The following is an 18,152-nucleotide window of genomic DNA, read 5'->3' on the forward strand; positions in this document are numbered from 1 at the left end:
ACTGGCCGCACTGTCGGATCAGGTCCGCAAAACCTTTAATAAATAGGCCCCATTGGCTCCACCATTTACTGATCATGTGACTCCCCAGCTTGGAGCTAGATGCAGCACAGATCAGGAGCACACAGGAGGCTCAGGGCCAGGCAAGTTGAAGATGAACCTAGCGCCCCGGGCAGCTGCATGTATCACCTGCCCCTGAAAATTGCTGTCCCTTTCCCTGTTGTATTTGTTTTGTATTTGTTTTGTTTTCACATATCTGTATTTTTACAATGACTGCCATTATGTATCTCTTCTCATGCATCCAGAACTGCACAATGTAAATAAGTAACCATATTAATAATAACCAGTATTTATATGCTCATCAAAAGAAGAATTTGTTTTCTTTAAATTAAAGGGATATGATTTATTATTATTCAGATGGAGCATACCATTTAAGAAAAAAAAAGTTTCCAATTTACTTTTGTTATCAAATTTTCTTTGTTCCCATGATATTCGTTATTATTATTATTATTATCGGTTATTTGTAGAGCGCCAACAGATTAGTTGTTGAAGAGATACCTAGGTAGGCATCTGGAGCACTACATGACAGAAATAGTGCTTCTATTTAGTGCTCTTGTAAATGGACAGCATTCTTGCAAAACTGCTGCCATATAGTAATTCAGACATGTGCATGCTCCTGAGCTCATGTCTCTGCTTTTTAACAAAAGATACCAAGACAACAAAGCAAATTTTATAATAGAAGTAAATTAGAAAAATGTTTTAAATTGCATGTTCTATGCTTAACTGATAAATTCATTTATTTCATAGTGGTGTGAGTCCAACAAGCCATTACTCCTGAAATTCAACTCCTTGCCACTAGGGGGAAGCAAAGATACCAAACATTTTAATCACTGTCACCTCTCTGGTATTCCTATTTAACATATAGCAGAGAAAAGGAGAAATTAGAGAAGGAGGAAAGGACAAAGCAGGGTAAATGAGGTGCATACTAAAAACTCCTCTTGCTATGATATATATAATCCTTCACCTACGATATAGTGCTACTGGTGGCCAATAACATGCCCCACAAACTATGCTTTTAACACCAGGAGAATCCATTTTGAAGAAAAGCAAATATACTTTAAAATGTCCTCTTTTAAATGTGTCCAAAAAAACCCAAAAACACTCTAATATATTTTTAATTATAAGAAAATATGAATAATTGTTATGTTGAATGTAAGACTTCTTTCAATCTGCAAACTGTTTTGACATTAAAGGGACAGTTAACTTCAAAAATAGAGTTATATAATTCTGCACATAGTGCATAATTATATAACATTATCTTAGCGGCAGCTTTATAAATCAAAAGCATTTTCAGATTTTTTAATTCCAAAGTTGGACTCCGCTCCAGGCTCTACTAAGCGGGTCTTGCTTTTCAAAAATGCTTTGCATCTAGTCACAGTGCCCGATCGCGCAATTGTATGTAGCTCACTCCCGCTCTGGTCTGATATATTATATAACATTATTTTGTAAGTGTACTGTCCCTTTAAGTTCTAAACCAGATAAAACATTGATGGCATGGCCCAGAGAGGAGAAGTTTAATTTATGCCATTAGGTTAGGCACCTAGCTGGTATTAAGGTCAGCTTCAGAGTCAATGTAGGTAAAAAAATAAGTATAAAAATTGAAATAAAGGTCCAGTTTTGATAAAATATCTTCTAAGAGTGTAGGAATCTAATTTGAAGTAAATGATCACTTAAAATCAGTCAAATCCAGTTATTTTATGCTGCATCCTAATTTATGACCTCCGGTGTTGTTTTTTAAATGTAGACAGACACCATATTAAAATGGAAAAGGGAATGTTACATTTAACAATTAAAGATATATAATATGGAAATCTTGGGACAAAAATAATCCCATGGAGCACTTCTGAGGCATGAATATTCCAATGAGTACTTGCTCCTGCTCATTGTTAAAGGGATAGTCAAGTCAAAATTAAACTTTTATGATTAAGATGGAGCATGCAATTTTAATCAACTTTCTAATTTACTCCTATTATCATTCTCTTGGAATCTTTATTTGAAAAAAGCAAGAATGTAAGCTTAGGAGCCAGCCCATTTTTGATTCATCACACGGGTAGCATTTTCTGATTGGTGTCAACAATGTAGCCACCAATCAGCCAGCGCTACCCAGGTGCTTAACCAAAAATGGGCCGGCTCCTAAGCTTTTTCTAATAAAGATACCAAGAGAACGAAGAAAAATGAACAATAGTAGTAAATTAGAAAGTTGCTTAAAATGTAATGGTCTATCTAAATCATGAAAGTTTAATTTAATTTGGACTATAATAATTTCCAAAACTATTACAGAAACTACTAAGGAGAAACAATTTTTAATACCACATAAAAAAAAAATTAATAGATGGCTTCCTTATAAATTTTATTTAATAGGTAGCTTAATTTTAAATGAATTAAATATTTAGAAATTCTGGGTAAATTTAATTGAAATAAAAGTGTTTGCATTAAGCTGTAATTTGTTTTTTACAGCTTAACAACTCTGTGGGGGAGATATAAGAACAGATGTGTATATCAATGTCTATATGTCAACACAGAAATGCGAATAATATACTTGATTTACTGTACTTCAGAAGATTTATTTTTTATTTTTTGTAAGTTGATCAAAGAAGACAGCTTGCTGCATTGCAGCTATAAAAAGAAATATTTAGCATATTCATTAACTGTTCTGCTAATTAAAAAAAAAAAATCTAAATAATATTATAAGCAGGTTCTATACTCTGCTAGCTAGTGGTATGCCTGTGTATCATCTTTGTGCTGACAGCTGTGTTGCAATGTGTTCTGTGTATTTGATAAATATCATAAGGAAAATTAATTGGCATATGCAAAACAAACATCAAACAAAGGAGCTATACTATTTCCCTACTCCCTAAATTTGTATTATATCATGTTATTGTCAGCTGTTTTTATATTACTATTTATATTCGGCAAGATAAGCTGATTTTAACAGAGACAATCTTTAATTAAGCATGTTTGAGCTCGTCGGATTTACCACTGGTATTACGAGCTGAAAGTAAATGTGATCGCTTGAGAGCAATTGTGATTTACGCTGGAATGATTACCGTGTCGTTAGAGCTTTGGTTAACTGTTTTGTGAAACAAAAAAGTGTAAAAATAAACACATCAAAAAGTACACTTACACTCATAATAACACCATCTAATTAAAATTATTAGACTTGTGCATGGCCGAAAAATTTGTTTCGTTTCGGTTCGGATCGATTCGGATGATTTTAAATTTCGGTTCGGATCGATTCGAATTCGGAAAAATTCGAATTAGTTCGTTTCGGATTTGTTTCGGATTCATTCGGATTCGAATAAATTCGGCTGGATTCGGTTTGGTTCAATTCGGAAATTCGGAATTTTGGTATGTGTTATGTGGGATGTGCTGTGTATTAGACTAGTATTATGTACTGTATATTAGGTGTAACCCATAGCAGAGTGATATAACCTAATATACTGTACAATACCAGTGTAATCCATGGCCATCCGAATGTAACGAATAAATCCGAACTAATTCGTATTTGTTCGGTAGATTCGGTACTACCGTAATTAGGAAATTCGAATCGATCAGAATCTCAGAATTTAACAAATTCGGCCAAATTTCCATTCGGAACGAATCGAAACGCACATGTCTAAAAATTATATTAAAAAAATATTGCACATAAAAGAAGGATTCAAAGTTATGAGGTGTCAGGGAAAAAAAAGGCTTCAAGGGGCTTTAATAAAGAGATGTCTAGAGATGTATATGTATGTATATAAATATATATACTTATATATATATATGTGTGTGTGTGTATAAATACATACATAAGTGCATTGGAGCCCTTTGCAGTTAAGTAGGTGAAAACATGTAAAAGCATATTTATGCAATATTAATTTTTAATAAAGGTTTTAACTTTTAATCATTTAAAATATTTTTTGACAATTATTGATTGAGTTTTCTGTTTGGTGAGTTTTCTTCATAAATCAAGAACACTGTGGAAAATTAGTTTCTATTAGAAGATAGTTTCTGCAGTTGATATTATCTTCTAGTACAGGATTTTATCAGTTCTTATACTGTAAATCTTGGAACCCTGAAAGTTACAAAGTTTACTCCATTGCGATAATGTAGCCTCAAAAATGTCATCAAAACGTAAAAACCTCACTGTAAAGAACTAGGTTTTTCTTTGCCCAATTTCTATTACTTTAAGAAGATGGTAACACAAAGTAAATCACGATTATTGAAAACAAGATTTTTGTGTCTTCTAATTAAAAAAAAAAAGCCCATGCAAAAGATATCGGTTGCCAAAAAACAAGATTGGAAATGGTTAAATCACAGGAGCGAAGACACTATTGACAATTCAATGTAAATTTGTTTACTAAACACGGATATTCGTTTAGTTTTCATGAAATGAGTATCTAAATGAATGCACCACAAAATTTAATTTTTTTTTATAAATACTGACAAAATTAATCAGTATTCATTTATTTACTTTAAATTACCTTAGGGGTTAAAAATTCTTATACCTATAGTGCACTGGGGAGCGGCGCTAATCACGACACTTCTTTATAGAACCTCACAGAACCCAGAGCCGCGCTAATCACGACCCTTCCTCACAGAACCCAGAGCCGTGCTAATCGGAGGTTTAGCACACTCTAAGCCTCCTAATATCATGGCCTGGGGCTCAGTGAAGAAGTGTCAGCATTAGTGCGATATAGGTAAGCGTATAATGCTACAGGTGAACTTTTTCAACCGTAGCAAAAGAACATTTACATTGGTTTAATGAAAACAAAAATAAATTTTCCTCAAATATTCAGTATTCATTTACCGAATTGCACGACAGACAAATATTTGGAACACTAATTTTTCTGAATATTATTCCCAAAAGATTTGGCCCAAGCAAATTTTTCACCCGTGTTGATGTCTACTTTTAAAAATACGACAGCACTCTGACAATCACGAAAATGGGGGTATGAATTTTAAAAAAAAAATCATAACAACGCTACTGCTACACACTATGGGCCCATGTTTCAGGCGAGTCTAAAGACCGCTGCTCCATAACCCTGTCCGCCTGCTCTGAGCAGGCGGACAGGAATCGCCGGAATTCAACCCGATCGAGTACGATTGGGTTGATTGACACCCCTGCTGGCGGCCTATTGGCCGCTAGTCTGCAGGGGGTGGCGTTGCACCAGCAGCTCACCAGCAATGCTGAATACGGAGAGCGTATTGCTCTCCGCATTCAGCGAGGTCTTGCGGACCTGATCCACACTGTCGGATCAGATCCACAATACCTTTGATAAATAGGCCCCAATTTCTAGATATTGCCTTTGTCATTTGCATTTTCTCACTTTTCCTGCAGATATCAGTAACGTTACGGGATATCACTTATTAAATACATATACATGTGTACATTTATGTCCCACCTACTGCAGATGGAATATACAATTGTGATGAATTGAGCTTTAACAAATCTAGAACAGAGATATATATATATATATATATCTAAAATCTGCCATTTCAGAGTGTATTGCACATGCACAACATAATAGAATTATTCCATATTTTCTTATCAAGTGTCTTTAGGTGTTGAATTGGATGATTAAATAAAAGTCTAGAAAACCTGTTGAAAAGTATTACAAAAATGGATTGTAATTGTGGGGAAAATTTCAATTCCATGTTAAAAATAAGCATTTTTTTTCAGCAAGCCAAAGCTGCTTTATTGGCTCCGAGAAATTTGAGAAAATTTGCGATAGTAATTGTCTAAAATAAAAAAGTGCTATATTCCTGATGAAAACCCGCTAAAAAAATTGATCAGTTCAGTTGATCCGTTCCTTGGTTTTATATCTTTCTCTATTATTCTTAGGTTTCCTATAATATATTCAGTGGCGTCACTAGGGGGGTGCAGACCGCTCCCAAGTGACACCTTCCAGGGGGTGACACCACCAGGCAGAAACAGTGACACATTTTGTGTGGATCGTTTAGAGCAGCCTGAATCAGCAGGAGGGAGGGGTGGTACTTACACAGCAGTTAGGAAAGCAGGCAGCCTACAGGGGACTGTTTCAACAGTGATGTCAGCAAACTAGGAGTCCATTGAGCAATAGAGAAGCAGTTAACCACACCCACCTGCAAGACAGCATGGAACTACAGCAGGGGTGGACAGATTTTTGTAAGGCAAGGGCTACCTCAAATTGTTTTCCAAGTGACATCACCTAACTAGAAGAAAAAAAAACACCATGATTCACCATCATTGGTCAGCTCATATGTCATTCATTTTGCGATCCATTCACCGCACTTGTAGCAGCCTTCAGTCCCTCCCTTTCTTTTCATGCTTCCCTTTACATTACATCAATACTCAAAGTTTATACTTATCTATGAATTACAAATGTCTTATTAAAAGATAGAAATGAGCAGGTACACACACGTTTTGCGCTAACCCTGTCAGTCTCACCTACAATACCAGCAGTGAACAAGTTAAACTGGGAGTGGGTGTGGACACTAACTTGGAATTCTATCTGAGGAGTGTGTGGTCTGACAGTGCTTGAATCTGACAGTGCTGTATAGCAGACGGACATAAGCAGATCCAACTTTACTGTCTGCCTGCTATACAGCACTATAAGATTCAAGCACTGTCAGACCACACACTCATTAGATAGAATTCCAAGTCAGTGTCCATACCCACCCCCACCGTAACCCTTTGCCTCCCAGAGCTCTGTTTTCCAAGGCCTAAGGGGTTACTAAGAGAGTTCATGTTAGTTTGATTCCTATGACTGTGGAAGTTTCCTGCCTTCTGCATAACTTCTAATCGCCGACTCCAGGCTCCGGAGTGATCATGCTCTCCAGCATCCGGCAATACCCTCCTTACTCCTCAAACATATTAGCTTCTGTACTGGCTGTAGAGCTCCCCTGGCCTTGAGCAGGTAGCCAATCAGCGCGTAGCAGCGGAAAAATCTACCTGTCCGAGACAAGACAATAATGTAAGGGGGGGTCGGCTCTCAGTCAATCGGAAACTTCTTGTCTCCAACGAAGATGGTTGTGTAGTAGAAATGTGGTGCTAAGGATCACGTAAGCTATTGAAACTCATATGTAAGTTATATATATGTAATGCTACAACCCTGAGGCACGATATGAGTCCTGCGTGCTGATAGGCCACATGTTTAGCAGTCTGCATAAGAGATAGATTTCTCACACATCTACGATGGCGAAATCTTTCTCTTACTATGCAGACTTTGGAAATCCAGGCAGTCACCTCAAAATTCACTTGCGGTCCACTGGTAGACCGCGATCTACCTCTTGCCCACCCCTGAACTACAGCCTCTGTTCCACGGAGCCTCACTGAGCTGACAGGTTAGTTAGAAGATGGTTTATTCATTACACTCTTCTGTATCTTCAGGCAATGTAGCTGCAGATCTGAGGAAACTGTCCCCTTCACAGGAGCTGTGATACCTATTACCTGCACTTCTTATTCATTCTCAAAAACTAAATACGTAGCAGCCTTTTGTCAGATTTCCTGGTTAAAAAAAAAACTTAATCTCTCAGTATGTGCATAACATTCATGTTTTTTGTTAATGTTAAACAATTGTGATCCAGCTCTGTTAAATAATGTGGTTAATCATGTGTGTTTGTTTATCTGTCTGTATCTATCTATCTATCTATCTATCTATCTACCTATCTATCTATCTATCTATCTATCTATCTATCTATCATCTATCTGTCTATGTTGCTATCTTTCTGTCTGCCTGTATCTGTCTGTCTATATGCCTGTATCTATCTATCTATCTATCTATCTATCTATCTATCTATCATCTGTCTGCCTGTATCTGTCTATCTATCTGCCTGTATCTATCTATCTATCTATCTATCTATCTATCTATCTATCTATCTATCTATTTGTCTGTCTATGTTGATCTATCTATCTATATATCTATCATCTGTCTGTCTATGTTGCTATCTATTATCAATCTATCTATCTATCTATCTATCTATCTATCTATCTATCATCATCTTTATGTCTGCCTGTCTGTCTATATATCTGTATCTATCTGTCATTCTGCCTGCCTCTATCTATCTATCTATCTATCTATCTATCTATCTAACTATGTATCTATCGTCTTTTTGCCTGCCTCTCTATCTATATATCTGTATATATGTCTTTCTGCCTGCCGCTACCTATCTATATCTATCAATCTATCTATCTGTCCATGTTGCTGTCTATCTATCTGACTGTTAATTAGGGGGGTCAGTATTTTTCCTAGTGAGGGGGGTGACACCAACCCTAGTGACACCACTGAATATATTGGAGCCTCTTGCAGCCTATATTTGACATTTATATTATATATATTATATAACTGAAATCTAGGAGACTGAGCAACTAATGACGAATTAGTAGGCTGTATACTTCAACCAGCGTAATTTAAATTACTTAGAAGAGGTCAATTCCAGAAGATAGTTAAAATATTTAGAAAAGGCTGTAAGAAAGCAAACTTAGGCTCGTTTCCATTGAGCCGTAGAAAATGGAGCCATAAGCTACCAAAGTGGCCGACAGCTAAAGGTCGTTTGCGGCTCCATTTTAGTACCAGGTTTCCATTGAAATATTTTGCGCATTGTGTGCAGTCGCGGGTCATAACAAGTTAGTTGCTATTAATCTGACCTCACGCCATTAAAGTTACATTTAACATCTGCACTCCTTACCTGTGATCCCCTCTTAAGGGAAACAATAACAAAGATATACTTGTTTATAATACATATTTTTTTTTAACTATAAGCAAATACTACTTTTTTATTATAATTACATTTTCTACTTTTTCATATATGTAATATTTATTGCTGCCCTAGGCATATGTCTAGTTTGAATTTTGTAAATATGTGCTTGCATATATTCTTAGAGAACATAAGTGCAACTACTCCTATACATAGGACAACAATAAATATTACATATTACAATTTTTTCTACATTGAAACACTTGCATCATTTGCAATTTTTAAAATCTCAATGGGAACTAAGACTAGAAAATCTAATTTATCCTTTTTACACCTAGTTGAGCTGGGTGATTTTTTTTTTTTTAAACATATTAATACAGCGTATTAACTATTTGCACATTCATTGGAAACCTAGTATAAGTTATCGCCTAACAGTTTCTATTACTTTCTATGGGAAGTGAATATATATATCAAGCAGTCGATACATGAAATTGCTTCCGACAGAATATTTATCGGTTTGCAACCTCGCGCACACCAAATTACGGTTAGTGGAAACAAGCCCTTATATTTTAGTAACATCTAGTATTACATAAAGTTAGACTTTGGTTGTAGTTTACAGATGGTTGCAGAGTGATTTAGTTTGATTCCCCATCAGTCAACCTTGCTTGATCATGCCAATACTTTCATTGTATACTATGTTTACAATACGCCATACATAGGCTGTGCCAAATTATTTAACATAATTTTTTTACGTTTACTGTCCCTTTAAGTATATGTTTTATTGCAATTTCAAGATGAAAAAGTTATTCATCACAGTGCAAGTATAAATTGTACCTCACTATTGTGTTAATTGTTATTTTATGCTACAGGAGACAATTTTTACATTTTTAGCACTATAAAATGTTTTCTTCGACCCAAATTATGCTTTAGATATAGTGGCCGATTTATGAAAGTGCGAGCGGACATGATACGATGTAGCGTATCATGTCCGCCGCACATCGATAAATGCCGACAGCATACGCTGTCGGCATTTATCATTGCACAAGCAGTTATTGCAAACTGCTTGTGCAATACCACCCCCTGCAGATACACGGACAATCAGCCGCTAGCAGGGGGTGTCAATCAGTCCAATCGTATAGCATCGGGCGGATTGATGTCTGCAGCCTCAGAGCAGGCGAACAAGTTATGGAGCAGCGGTCTTTAGACCGCAGCTTCATAACTGCTGTTTTCGGCGAGCCTAAAGGCTCGCGCAGAAACAGGGGTATCAAGCCCCATTCGGAGCTTGATAATTTGGCCCCTTAGTATCTGTTTGGTTGCTTTCAATACATAGAAAAGCTTTTTGACATTATTTCACCAATGCAAAATAACGAGCAGCTGGGTTACCATGAGAAATAAACAAAATTAAATTGAGTTGCTTATTATACTGATGAATCAACACAGCTGCCGCCTAAAATAACGTCCAAGTCAGCATTAGAGTTGACTTACTTCCTTAAGAAATAAAAGATATTGTACTGACATCATTTTATTTTTTCAAGCATCCGTACTATAAGTACTATAAGTCCTTACTTTTAAAGTGGTTCTATTAAAAGCCACTTATTTAATCATCTTTATTTTTTTTATTATCTGAGAAGACAAAAAAGGAAGCAAAACCTGTAACCTATATATAGAAAATGGTGGCAACAGTAACTCAATTTGAACTGAAATCAGAAGCTTTGTTTCATTAGCTGAATGAGCTATTCTACCTTGGCAACTGAGTATGAAGATCGGAAAATAATAGAGAATTATTGATGAGTGGTTTAAAGCATTGTGACAGATTTAATGCTTACATCATAGTGCACAGTTTGTGACATCCATGTTCTGTATCCTTTATTGTTAAAGGGACATAATACTCATATGCTAAATCACTTGAAAGTGATGCAGTATAACTGTAAAAAGCTGACAGGAAAATATCACCTGAGCATCTCTATGTAAAAAAGGAAGATGTTTTACCTCACAATCTCCTCAGCTCAGCAGAGTAAGTGCTGTGTAAAAAGTTATACTCAGCTGTTGCCCAGCTGCAGGTAAAAAAAAATAAAAAAATGAAGAAATGAACAGCAGCCAATCAGCATCAGCAGTGCTGAGGTCATGAACTCTTACTGTGATCTCATGAGATTTGACTTAACTCTCATGAGATTTCATAGTAAGCTTCCTTTACCTGATTGGTGAAATAATATGAGAGTGCACGATGCTAGTCCCTTCAGATGTCCCAGGACAAACACACTAAAATGCTGCTTAGAAATCCTTTACAATGGGAGGTGGCTACTGAGGAACTTTTGAGGTAAAATATCTTTCTTTTTTACATAGAGATGATCAGGAGATATTTTCTAATCAGCTTTTTACAGCTATGCTGCATCACTTTCAAGTGTTTAAACATTTGGGTATTATGGCCCTTTAATGATTCAGATAGAGCATGAAATTTTAAGCAACTTTTTAATTTACTCCTATTATCATATTTTCTTTGTTCTCTTGCTATCTTTATTTAAAAAGCGGGAATTTAAAACTTAGGAGCCAGACCATTTTAGTTTCAGCCCCCTAGATAATGCTGCTTATTGGTGGCTAGATTTAGCCAACCAATAAGCAAGCACAACCCAGGTCCTGAACCAAAAATGGGACGGCTCTTAAGCTTTACATTCCTTCTTTTTAAATAAAGATAGCAAGAGAACTAAGAAAAATTGATAATAGGAGTAAATTAGAAAGTTGCTTAAAATTGCATGCTCTTTCTGAATCATGAAAGAACAAACTAGGGTTTAGTGTTCCTTTAACTTCACTTGACGGAGGCTTTTTCAACTTCAACCACATTAACATATTCTCCCCTAAATTTCAATGGAGCGTTAAAAATGAAAAAACCCTAACATCCATACTTACTCAGATTGCCTTTATTCAAGAGCGCTAAACCCGACATGAAATATGAATATTTCACATTCCAATGTTCTTCACGTAGAAGAATATGTTCTATTTATTCTTAATTAATTATAAATATATATGTGTACTAGAAATGTTGTGGGAAAAATGTAGGGCACACACACTGTAACGTTATCAAAAAGTGTTCCAAAAGCTGGCTAGCAAATGATAAATCCTTTAATGAGATGAATTTCAACATCAGTCATTGCTGCCTGATATATGTATAGCCATCCTACACAACCCTTTTAAACAAATCCCAAACACCTTCCCTAGTGTGGGATTCGAACGGCTTAGAGTCAATACAGTCTGTGGTAAGATCTCAGTTAATATTCAGTTCACACCGTTTAAACCTTTAAACAACAAAATCAGCTGTATATGGTAGGTTGGCTTACTCACAGAGGAATTCTATTCAGTTCAGACGTAGGCTCAGTTTCCAATGGCTCTACCTCTCAAGCTCTACACTTTAACAAGCTTTATAATAGGTAATCCAAAGTATGTACTTCGCGCTCTCCGCCTTTGAACAATCTCTCATAAGCCCTTGGGTTATGTGGACGGGAAAATTGAAAAAAGTTTCCCCTGCAGGACTCCACTTGCAAACCCGTGCTCACTGCTGGTCAAATCATGATAGCATGGAATAAAGAACAAAGAAGGTATGGAACACCGGGTGTGTGGGGTTTTAAAACTTAATTTTATTAATCAAAGTTAAAATGAAGGGTAACAATACCCTGGGTAAAACCTCTGTAACGGGAGGCAAAAGATTAAGCAATGGCTGACATGTTTCAGCTCTTAACCGTACTCATGACACACAGGGGCTATGAGTATGGCCAAGAGCCGAACCATGTATTATTACCCTTCATTTTAACTTTGATTAATAAAATTAAGTTTTAAAACCCCACACACCCGGCGCTCCTTACCTTCTTTGTTCTTTATAAATAAATATATATATATATATATATATATAAATCAGTAAAAGAAGAGGCACTCACAGGACTTAAGATTTTCAACAATTAGAACTTTATTGTTATAGATAATACATCATACGGTTCAGTCAACGTTTCGGTCCTCGCAGGGATCTTTGTCAAGACTGTATCGTTAGCTGTGTTATTATGTTATGCTCAAAGAATCTTCCGCCACACATCGATACACTGTTGGCATTTATCATTGCATCATCAGTTTTTGGGAACTGCTTGTGCAATACCACCCCCTGCAGATTTGTGGCTAATCGGCCGCTAGCAGGAGGTGTCAATCAACCCGATCATATTTGATCAGTTGATTTCTGTTCGCGGCCTCAAAGCAGGCTGACAAGTTATGGAGCAGTGGTCTTTAGATTGATAAATCAGCCCATTAGTTTCATTGAAAGCATTTTACTCATTTTACACCAATTTTTGCATTGCTACAAATGTACTTAATCTACCATCAACTTGTTAATTGCACTCTTTTTGATATATTGGTTAATGGAAAATTATGTGGTCATCATCGATACTGAATAAATTGGTGTTGACTGTCCCTTTAAGCATTTTTGTTCATCCTTATTAATGTCCCTTTGTAGTCTCATTAATTTGTTTTTCATATTCCCCTGAGAATTTTACTTTTGGGTTTATTGGTATCTGTATCTGTATCTGATAATATTCTGATAGCCTCATTGATATAGTCAGTTGTATTTTGCACGGCAATTGAGCCGCCCTTCTCTGCTTTTCTGCTTCTCTTTGCTAAGATCTAATTAAAAAAAAAATCCTCTTTTTTTCGTGATTTTTTTTGGCTAAGTTTGAAGGATTTGCACATTGATTCAAGGTCATTCAAAACTAAATCTTCAAACATTGAAATGTACTGGCCTTTTGAATATATTGGATAAAACTCCGACTTTGGTTTTAATCTACTGCGTGTAATGACTCTTCCTCCATTTCTATGGTAGACTCTGATTCTAGAGTCTCTAGTAATTCTAATTTTGGCTGATCCCCTTGGGTTAAAGCAATGGTATTGCTGAATTATTGATCATTTCCCATTGTTGTTTGTAATGGGGGTATATATCTTTCTGTTTGTTTATTTGCAATTTTTTGGAAGACGTTGTAATGTCAATTTTCTTATATATTTATTACAATCTACAAATAATGAGAAAGCATCTGTTTTTTTACTGGGGGCAAAAGACAGACCCTTTTTTAGGAGACTTTCTTCTCCCTTTGTTAGATCTCTACTTGATAGGTTGAAATGTTTTACCTTTGTTAATTCTTCTGAAATTAAACTGATCTCTGTCTTGATGCCAGTTTTCTCTTCTTAGCTTGTTTTTGTTTTCCTGCTCTGCACGCTCTTCTTCGCTTTCTTTTTATTTTGAAAAGATTTTATTAAGTTTTTCATAACAATTATAGGCATGAATAATCAAACAAACAATACAGTTAGTCAAATTTCAGTAGTGTTCGCTTAAGGTAACAAGATCATAGGCATTAATTAAACAAAAATAAAGCTATGTATCCTCTAAATGGTAAAGGTGATGATTAATTGGCAATCAGCAGTCGGTCCTGGCTCTCTCCATCTATCCCCCAAAAAACAACCAAGACCTCCTCTACAAAGTTTCAGTAACTCTTCTTCTATTGGCTTCATGGTACATAATGAAAGGTTCCCACTGACAAATGAACTCATCTTTCGTATTTAGGTTTTCTGCTGCTAAGCTAGCCATCTCATAATGGTGGATTATTTTTTTTTTCGATAAAAGAGAAACTTGGGAGTGTGGATTTCCAGCACTGCGCAATACTGATCCTAACTATTGTACATAATGTCATAACTAATTTTTTGGTGTTGTTTTAGGATGTTAGGAATCGGGAAATGTAATAGAGCCTGCTCAGGGAATAGTGTGATGTGTTTATGGAATATTAGACTGAGAAGCTCTGAAGTTTTTTCCCAAATTTCTTTCGTTCTGCCGCACTCCCACCACATGTGTATGTATGCCCCCCTTTCGTTACATCCTCTGTAACAGGGGTTCTGAGAGGGTCCCTCCGAATTTCCAAATCTGGTTGTATAAATATACCATTGGAACGCTACCTTGAGGTAGTTCTCTTTTAGGATGGCATTCTGTGAAAAGGAGGTACCCTTGGCTAAGTTAGACTTCCATGTCTCTAGAGACCAGGTCTTGTTTAAGTCCTGTTCCCATTTCAATATGTTGGGAGGCTTAATCTCCTTATATTGGTTGTTAAATATTGGGTACAGTGTTGAAATTGAGCCATGGGTCGGTTCTTTGGTTAAACATAGTGATTCAAAAGTCGTGCTTAATGGCAGTTTAGAGAGGTCCGTTAATTCCCTAGTTCTGGATTTTAATTGTAAGTAATGGTACCAAATATTTTTGTCAAAAGGATCAATGTCTCTATATTGTTTGTATGAGAGGAAACCTCCTTCAATGTACACGTCTGCAATTCTATACAGTCCTTTATTAGCCCATTTTTTTTGTATATGTGAGTCTATTGTGATTTGTGGCAAGACCAAAGGTATTAATTTGGATTTATCCTGAATTAAGGGATATTTAGTAATTAATTTATTCCATAGGAAGATCGTGTGGGATATCGCTACATATTTGTATAATGAGGGATGACTATATTTTTTTGGGGTCCATAACAGCCTAGAAATCTGGTCCGTATTAGCGATCTGTGATTCTATTTGAGTCCATAAAGGCTGTTGTGTATTACGAAACCAATGTGTTAGTTGGGCCATGTGTGCTGAATAAAAGTAGGATGTCAAATGTGGGAGACCCAATCCCCCCTCCCTCCGATACAAACTCATAATTTTTTTATTTATTCTGGGACGCTTTCCCTGCCAAACAAAGCGCAGGATATCTCTCTGTAGAGCGTTAAGCTCTCCCGTAGGGATAGAAATCGGTAGGGACCTAAACAAGTACAATAATTTTGGTAACAAGGTCATCTTTGCAGATACAATTCTCCCATAAAAGGAAATTTAAAATTTTAACAATTTTGCGATTAAGTTCCTAATATGTGTGAACATTGGAAGATAATTTGCTTGGTATAGAGAATAGATGTCAGCAGTAAGATATATTCCAAGATATTTAAGTTTTTTGAGTGCCCAGGTGAAAGAAAAATTAATTTCCAGTAGCTTTTTGGTGTGTTGGGGTAAATTAATACTAAGTGCTTCACATTTGTCCCCATTTATTTTATAACCCGACAGAGTCCCTTAATGTTGGAGCATTGCATATAAAGGAGGGAGAGAGAGAAGGGGTTTGGTCAAAGATAATATGATATCATCCACAAAAAGCGAGATTTTATATTCGTTGGACCCTATTCGAAGGCCAGAGATGTTAGGGTCATTCCTGACTTTAATAGCCAATGGCTCAATACAAAGGGCAAATAATAATGGGGATAAGGGGCATCCTTGTCTCGTCCCGTTCCTATTCTTCGCTTTCTTTTTGTCTTTTTTTGTGGTGTTGATCTCTGTTGGGTTTGAAAGTTGTGGGATAATGTTTCTTTTCTTTCTACTCTGAGTCTTGGTGGGATGTATGGTTTTTGTATTGATTCTTTCATTTCTCTTAAGCCTAAAAAATGTGGTTGTTTGTGGTTATTATAGTGTGTATTTTGTTGTTCAGGAAATCTGTTGTACAAATGAAATCTATTTTATTGCCCTCTATATCCATTATAACTATAATTTGTATTTGAGTTGTTTGTGTTATTTCAATCTGGCCATCTCCCTCTGTTTTGATTATGGCTGCTATTGGTTGTTTTGTGATAATTGTTTTCATAATGATAATTATTTCAATTAGGGGGCCTTAGATAGGGTGGTCTATTGGTTTTACCTATGTTGAATTTTCCATTTTGTTTTTTTACTGTATTTGATCCCGCCCTTGGTGGTTTTCTGTTTGGTGTATTGACATTTGGAAAGAACCTATTTTCTGTGTGAGGGAATGCCTCTACATTAGGTGTATCAGTGGCATTGATAAATTCATCTCTTTCCAAATCTGCTGTATTCTCACCTAGTTCTGTTTTTTTTTTTTTATATTTAGATCTCTTTCCATTTTTTTTTTCTTTTTACTAACATCTATCTCCAGTTTGTTAGTTCTACTTTCGATGTCTCTATCCAGTTGTTGGTAATAGACATCTTCACTGAATGGTTGAAGTTCCTGTCTAATTTCTAGTATTTCTTTTCCGATTCTATCTAGATTTAGATCTCTGCATTTGATTAATATTTTTATAAATGTGTTTGAATATGTTTCCATTGTTTCCTACCATTCTATTATTAGTTCAATGTCTGTAGAGTTGAAAATTGAAGTTTTAGTTAATTTTAATCCTTTCGGTATTAGATTTAATTTTTGATAGTTTTCTAAACCTCTGATGTCGTTCCAATTACGGACTTCAAGTCTTTTTAGTTTTTCTAATCTCCTTAATAGTGATTTTGGGTTAGCTTGTGTATTGCTAGCAGTCAGCTCTAGATTATTGCAAAGCACTTCCCCACATATCACTCTCTGTTCAACTAATACAGAGTAGTACCTGGGGGGTGTTCTACATTCAATCATTTAGTGGATTCCAAACCGAGTAAAATAACTCTGGAATCAAGAACTAATTGTACCTTAAGATGAGACAATTGCTGGCACAGGAACAAGAAAACTTGAACGGATTCATTACCATCTATCGCTATATCTCATGGGACACAGTCATTGTTGTTTCATTTGCACGTACATGAGGAAATCATCTCTGGAAGCACTGTAAAAACCACTTCTTTCGAGACATTTCATACCCCTCTCACTTAGGTGAAAGTGAGAAAACCTTAACAGCAGCAGCCATGAAATATATAACTGAGTTCAGTTAGGCTCTATTTCAACCTCTGCTCTGACAACATATAAATATAAATATATATATATATATATATATATATATATATATATATATATATATATATATATATATGCATTGTAGAACAAATACACTCCTTTGCAGTGCCAGATCCAAAATTGAGAAATTTAAAGGGACAGTCTACACCAGAATTTTTATTGTTTGAAAAGATAGATAATCCCTTTATTACCCATTCCCTAGTTTTGCATAACCAACAGTTATATTAATATACTTTTTACCTCTGTGATTACCTTGTATCTAAGCCTCTGCAAACTGCCCCCTTATTTCAGTTCTTTTGACAGACATCCATTTTAGCCAATCAGAGCTTGCTCACTGGAACTCCACGTGCATGAGCACAGTGTTATCTATATGACAAACGTGAACTAACACCCTCTAGTGGTGAAAAAATGTCAAAATGCCCTGAGAGAAGAGACGGCCTTCAAGGGCTTAGAAATTAGCATATGAACCTCCTAGGTTTAGCTTTCAACTAAGAATACCAAGAGAACAAAGCAAAATTGGTGATAAAAGTAAATTGGAAAATTGTTTAAAATTACATTCTCTATCTGAATCATGAAAGTTTTTTTTGGACTAGACTGTCCCTTTAATAGTATCTTATCAGAAGTTGATTGTGATAGGATTTACAATTAAATGTTGACAGAACTTTCATTTATAAGT

The 18,152-nt window shown here is 35.8% G+C and overlaps 1 protein-coding gene across 1 annotated transcript in view; it reads right to left on the reverse strand.

Annotated features, from left to right (window-relative positions):
* ADAMTS12 (ADAM metallopeptidase with thrombospondin type 1 motif 12) overlaps positions 1-18,152 on the reverse strand; it is a 1,263,798-nt gene that overhangs the window by 1,011,521 nt on the left and 234,125 nt on the right. The gene's annotated exons all lie outside the window — the stretch shown is intronic.

Source organism: Bombina bombina, chromosome 2 (genome assembly GCF_027579735.1).
Source record: "Bombina bombina isolate aBomBom1 chromosome 2, aBomBom1.pri, whole genome shotgun sequence".
NCBI classification, from domain to species: Eukaryota; Metazoa; Chordata; class Amphibia; order Anura; family Bombinatoridae; genus Bombina; species Bombina bombina.